The sequence below is a fragment of the Hemicordylus capensis genome, chromosome 6 (assembly GCF_027244095.1).
Source record: "Hemicordylus capensis ecotype Gifberg chromosome 6, rHemCap1.1.pri, whole genome shotgun sequence".
NCBI lineage: Eukaryota > Metazoa > Chordata > Lepidosauria > Squamata > Cordylidae > Hemicordylus > Hemicordylus capensis.
This window is the reverse complement of record NC_069662.1, coordinates 92,111,975-92,119,244: the sequence shown is the minus strand read 5'-3', so window position 1 is coordinate 92,119,244 and position 7,270 is coordinate 92,111,975.

The window sequence follows — 7,270 nt, the reverse complement described above, 5'->3', positions numbered from 1 at the left end:
GCAGTATATGAAGCTGGCAGCAGAGTCCCTGGAAAAAGAAACTTGAAGGGTCATGGGCCATCAAAAGAAGTCTATGGAATATTTCAGAGTACTAATTTACAGCAAAATATACCATTTGTATTATAATGAATTATTGCAATCCACCTTTTTAATGAAAAAAGTGAGGTTAAACTGTATAAATAAATACATAACAAAACACTTCAAAGAGCTATAGTATTTTCCCTTTTAGAAAGGCTGATGGTGATTGGATTTACAATCTTCCACTGCATGCTACTTTACCTTGAGGTTAAAGTGCCGCAAAACGTATCAGGTTTACAGAGTAAAAATTCACTTTCAGTGCCAGCTTTTGCATCTGGACTATCCTTAATGAAGTGCCAGCATTCCAATGGAATATGGGCTGGTGCATTTAAAATTTCACCATTGTATTCTAAAGTAATTCAGAAGCAGTTGAAGAACAAAGTGGAACAGTGAATGTTACTGGCATGGTTTCAAGTGGTGCTAAGTGATGAGGGATGAGATTCAATTTTTTTTCACCTCGTGTGTGGGGGGGAGGTACACTTAAATTGTACAATATATGCATGATACAATCAACTGTGAAAGCATGTAAACATTCTATTGTATTGTAATTTTATTTACTGTCATTAGACCAAACAGAGAATAAAAACTAGTAAACTCTCTCTCTCTCTCTCTATATATATATATGTACAGTTTACAATTAGGATGATGTCCCATTATACCTCTTAAAAGCAATATAACTAAACTTAGCTACAGAAATAGAAATTGAAGCATCTTTATCTGAGGGTAAATGTTTAACAAGATTCCCATTGGATTGATCTGCCAGTTTACATATTAAAGGAACAATAAGACATTCCCTAGGGTATAAATGGAATTTGCAGTGAAGAAGAATATGTGCAACAGTTTCTGTATCTCCTGACCCGCAACTACAGCATCGTTCTTCTAAAGCAGGCCTGCTCAACTTAGGCCTCCCAGCTGTTTTTGGACTACAACTCCCATAATTCTCAGACATAGCAGCCAATAGCCAGGTATTATGGGAATTGTAGGCCAACATCTGCAGGAGGGCCAAAGTTGAGCAGGCCTGTTCTAAAGGCACACCCTGAAACCTCCCAGCTAAAAGTGCAGATGGAAAGGAATTAGCCCTTACTCTTGTGAATATCCATCAAAACTTAGAAAAAGTGATAGTTGACAGATATTTTGAAGGCGAAAGGTCCATCTTAGTTCTTATTACTCTATAAAACTCTGGAAGTACAGCCCAGTTCTCTTGGATCTCAATATCAACAAGGTGTTGTCTTACTACTCTTTTCGCATTCGCTAGACCCAGTTCCAGCAACTGAGCTGGATCTAAACCTAGAGAGGTGAGTTTATTACTTACTGTAACACCACAATGACTGGGGACTAGCTGAGAGCAACTCAGGAATTAAACCAACTGGTTGCAGATGTATTTTCAACCAAAAATAGATAATTAAGATTCAATTTTTAAAAAGCCAGCCTCTGTCCTTAAAATCAAATTCACTGTGCATTTTGGAGTGCCAAATAAGTTCCTCAAGAACCCTGATTGGCTTCTTTCTGGAATATCAAACTTTGAATATGGATCTAATTGAATACCGTACAGTAATTGAGGAATGACCTTTGCAGAATAGAGCTTTAAAGCAGCTGGAATGAAATCTGCACCCTGAGTTCTAAAAAATCTTAAGATTGCTGTTGTGTTACGTTTTGATGACTTTGCGACCATACTTATATGTGCTGATTTCCCAGCATTCTGTTGAAAGGTTACCCCCAAATATTTTATTTTATTTACCTGTTCTAATCAATGTCCATCTAGCATCAATACAATTTTTTTAACTTTATTAGTGAAGCACATAATTTTAGATTTATCGTAATTAATCTGCAAATGCTCCTCTCTGCAATATAATGCTAAGGCATCTAATGCTCTTTTAAGCCCAACCCTGGTTTGAGATAAAATTACTGCATCATCAGCATACATCATGATTGGGATTTTCTTATTAACTAATTTTGATGGATGAGTGTCAGATGTCTGCAAACGCCTCATCAAATCGTTAATATAATGATTAAATAAGTAAGGGGCTAATACACACCCTTGTCGCACCCCTTTCCTAATGGGTACTAAATTTGTAAGATTACCAGCATGATCTAAACACACGCTTAAAAAGGAATTTTTGTGCAGTTTGATGAGCAAAAGTAGAAGCCTTCGGTCCATAGATGTAGCAGCCAATTTAGACCAAAAGACTTCTAGAGACTGTATCAAAAGCCATTTTAAGATCTATAAAAGTGGCAAACAAAGGTCGTATATTCTTTTTAAAACCTGTTTGTCCACAAGATGTTGTAAGATTAAACAGAGATCTAGTCCAGATCTATTTAAATGTATTTCCCATATACAAGCACACATTTTAATGTTTACTGTGAGTAACATGGCCACTGAGATGTCCTTGCACTATTTACAATCCATAATCTTAAGCATGCATTTAAATCTGTGTATTTTTTTGTACCTGGCTTCAAAATTAATGTGTGAATTGGATCTTAAATTTAATAACATCTTATTTATGTTTCCCTTCCCATAAAATGTAAGCTCACAAGCTTACATTATGCCACCCTAGCCTTTAGGCACCCGTGCCCTTTCTTGATATTTAGAGGAGCATTTTAATACCTCCATGAAATAGTGTCTAATGGAAAAATCATGAGCAGGGGCAACCCTTTCATGAGGTGAGATAAGGCAGTTGCCTCGGGTGGCAGATTCTGGGGTTCCAGGTAGGCAACAAAATGCCTTCCACTGCCACCATCACAGTAGCACTTTAGGACTAATCTGACTTTCGCGAGCCTTGCAAGGAGCACCCATCCTCACACTCCTTGCAAAGCTTTTAAGAAGCCTGAGGAGAGAAGAGGAGGCAGCCTTTCCACCTCCCTGCCCTGCGCACACCTCAAGGTGTTTGAGTCGCAAAAATGGCAGCTTATACAAAAATGGGCATTGAGGATTTTAACACCATAACCCCTGAATTCCAACAAACGTTTGCTATAGGACAAAAGGAGAGCAAGAGACATTGTTTTATGCAGGGGCATAGCGTTGCCACTGAGTGCCCTACTGCCCACACAAGGGAAAGGGGTGTGGTTGGTGCCTGGTAGTGTGCCCAGCTTTGGTGGCATGTGTGTGTGGTGGTGCATGCACATGTGTGTGTGTAGGATGTGCGGCAAATGGGGGGTGAGGGGTGCTTGACGGAGCCTCTGGGTGGCCCCACTGTCCAGGGACATTTGTCTTCCATGGCTCTATTGTCCTTGTACACATGGTTTTATGTGGGAAGAAATTGGAGAGAAAGTAAAAGTAACCCTGAGCACTCAAAGGGAGAGCACAGCCATGCCCTCACTCAGCCAGCCAATCAGATTTGTAGTATTGGTGGGAAGGGAAGGGAAGTGAGGGAGAGGCAAGCCCAAAAGCCTGAAGAGCTATTTCAAGTGAAACTGAGAGCTACCTAATACCCACCCCTGTCATAGGGGAAAGTGAGCTGGTCATGAGAGTGTATTATTTGTAGTGACCCAAAGCTGATTTTGAGGCTCACAGCACCAGTTCTTCATTCTTTTATTTTATTTGTGCATCTCAAAGAAGACAGTCTTTCAGTGATGGAGATGTATGAGATGGGTAATATTTTGAGGTTCAATGGGATGAAAGCTTCTGCTTCTTAATCAAGCTGTTGATGCAGTGCTGTGACTCTGACCCATAATAAAGCAATGAGAATAAAGAGGGAACAAATTTCAGCCTCATGGAATAACTACTAAGATTCTCATGTTTGCCTGACTTGGGCTGATACCAGCAGGGAGTAAGAAGTTTCCAAAAGAGTTTCCATCTGACCAACCACTATGCGAGATTTTAGTTAACATGAATTTCCTACCAACTTTTCTGTCAGCCAGGCTGCCCTCAGAGATATAGCAAACTGTCTTACAGAGTAGCCCCCGGCAAAGAAGTTGTTTCTGTAATAAAAATCTTGCTCTGCATTCCAACCACACCCTCCGCTAAACAGATTTCTGATAAGTCAATCTAACAGAAGCCAATATAGTCAAACATAACAGAATACGCTGATACTCACGGTACTGAACTTCTCTTTCCTTGTTTTTAGCTACAAATAGAAAGTCATGCTATCTTTTATATCTTCCAGCAATTCTGTTTCTGTGCTGCAAGAGCAAGATACTGCAGAAGGCAAAAGCAAACGTGTTACTGGAGTGGGACTGGAGGAAATTGTATGATTAAGCAACAGACACATGTCAGCATGTCGAAACCTCTCTTCCTTATAGGAGTGTACCATTCTTCAGTCAAGGGTATATGATAGCTGCGTTCCCCTGCTAGAACCTCCACTCTCTTCCCTATGGAATGCACCCAGACGTGTACCTCTTAGGTGTGGGAAGGGGCGACCTGATAGGCAAATGAACTGTTAATTCAGGCTTATTAGTATGCATTTATGCAACTTACCTCTAATGCCATCCCTCTTTCCTTGGGGGAAAGTATGACAGCACAGCATGCTTAAAAATAGTTTGTGTCATAATTGTGCCCAATGGTACATGATGTACGAAGTGACTATACAGTACTAATGCTTGCAACGTGCTGAATGTCATGCTGAAGAGAATATTTTTGCAATATGTCTCTTAGCCGCCTGCAAGTAACCTTCAAGATAAACCTTCATGCTAGACTGCATGTTTATAATCTAGGAATTCAGAACAGGCTGTCTCTCTAGATTGCACAGCATTTTCCTATGCAGCAGAAGTACAGCCTGTATTTTGTTTCCCCCCACTACATTATCCACACTGAAAATCACATAAATGTTTCCAGGCATCCAAGGATCTTCCAGACTTGTTATCTTTGCTATATAACAGGTCATTACAAACCACTGCTAGCTGAGGTCTGGACAAATCACATAGGCTAAACAGTATAATAGTATTCTGCTCACAGCTTGCCCTATACTTACAAACTGAATGTGCTGTGAAGATTTTCATTTGATACCGAAGAGTGGGGAGGTTAAAATAATACTCTTGCTCTTTATTTAAAGCATGTTCAAAGAATTATGTTTCACATATTGTACTCTAAGTCAAAGTCAAGCTACCATCTTAGCTCCTTGGCTCCCGTCAAAGGTTCTGTGTATGGACAAGATTGATGTGTCCTGTTGCACTCTCTTTATTAAGATCAGTTTTACAATTATTTTGTAAGATGTGCACTTGTAAGGTGGTGAATCACTGGGTGAACTAACTCATCCAAACAAGCCCTGTTGCCGGGGCCTACTAATCAGCCCATACCTAACTGGCAGGGGTAGGCAATTAATTATTATTATTATTATTATTTGCATTTATATCCTACTCTTCCTCCAAAGAGCCCAGAGTGGTGTACTACATACTTAGGTTTCTCCTCACAACAACCCTGTGAAGTAGGTAAGGCTGAGAGAGAAGTGACTGGCCCAGAGTCACCCAGCTAGTATCATGGCTGAATGGGGATTTGAACTCGGGTCTCCCTGGTCCTAGTCCAGCACTCTAGCTTTCCAGAATGATGCTGCTGAACTACAACTCCCATCTTCCCCAGCTGTAATAAATTGTGGTTGAGGTTCAGTAATGTCTGGAGAGCAACACATTGCCTGCTGAACTGAAGTTCTTAAAAACAATTCCCTAAGCGATATGTGGGTGTACACACATACACTGCATGAGTACAACACTGTTACCTTCTTCTACAAGTCAGCTACTGTTAATACTTTTTTCAAACTGTTGAGATCCTGGAATAGAGAACAGAATGTCATTCAGGTGAACACAACAGATCCTCCCAAAAGAATTACATGCCACGTCACTTTTACAGCTTTAAAAGGGGGCGGGGGGCAGCTTCAGTATGACCGAATTAGGATAAAGAATCTGTTAAAAAAACTTTTCTCTTTACGGGTATATCTACACTACAAACATTGGTACAATTGCCTCACTTCTTCCCACACCTCCCCACTGTGGTTTTGTGAAAATGCTAAGAATGCTGTTGAAAAATTCATTCACAGAAATATATAACTCAGTATCAGAACCACATTTCCCAGGTTCCTTGGTAGCTGGATGGCTATTAAATCAGTTTAAAGGAGAAATCCTTGTACTTGAAACCTGTTCCCCACCACCACCTTTTTAAACTTGAAAGGGGGAAAGGAGTGTTAACCCTTTCACTGTCTGTCACTTTCCATTCTAAATTACACACCCCAACAGCTTTCCTCCCTGCAGGGATTAAAATTTATATTTTCAAAGATGTTGCTCTATTTTTCTTCCACGTGGAAGAAGCCTTACAACTTGTAAACAACTTTGGATTCACCGCATATGTGTAGTACTAAACATTTACACCATGCATGAAAGAAATATACCAGGAGTCCACCAAGCAATCCCACATAGTAAGCTGGTATTTTGAAACCAAGAATAAACATACCTAGAATATTGTTAGACAGCAAGAGACTGTCAAGATCCAAGTAGGATTGCAATATCAAGCACATTTGCTTGGAAGTATGTCTCTCTGTGTTCAATGGGACTTCGTGGTTTTAGGAGGTTAATAGGTTATATTAATCAATCAAAAATAGTTTGATTCATTAAAATTGTGCCCTCAATTAATAAAGCAGCAGGTTTTGTTCAAAAAGTAATTTTTTTAAATATAAACACTTACAAAAACTGTGGATGGCAGAAACTATCTGAGAAGAAACACACACCCCTTTCTTGCTCACACAGGAGGGAATGCCACTACTTAGATGGTGCTATTATGTGTGTGTGTCATCTGAAATGCGTACCAAATAAAAACAAAGTGTGCTTTTTTCTTTATAATGATTAGGTTTGTATTCATGTGCAGATTTAATTGATAAAAATCATATACAATTGGTCAATTAGCACAGCAGTCCAAAACAAGTTCATGTAGAAGTGAATCCCACAGAGATCCATGGGGCTTACTTCTGAATAATCATGCTTAGGATCATGTGGTAAGTGACAGATGCAGATTCAAATCACTCTCCTCTAGTTACACTATTGCTCCAGCTCTTGGTCCTTGCACTCATAGGGAACTGGCATAGCACAGAGTTCATAATCTGTGCTTTAAAAAAAGTAAATGGGTTAAATAGAGACGCTGTTTTCTTGAATCATCATAATATGCATATAAGAGCTCAGATCTAATCTATCATAAATGTGTCTTCATTGCTGTGTTTTTACAATCTATTGACACTGGGACCATTAAAATCTACCTAAAACTGCTGAAGTATTG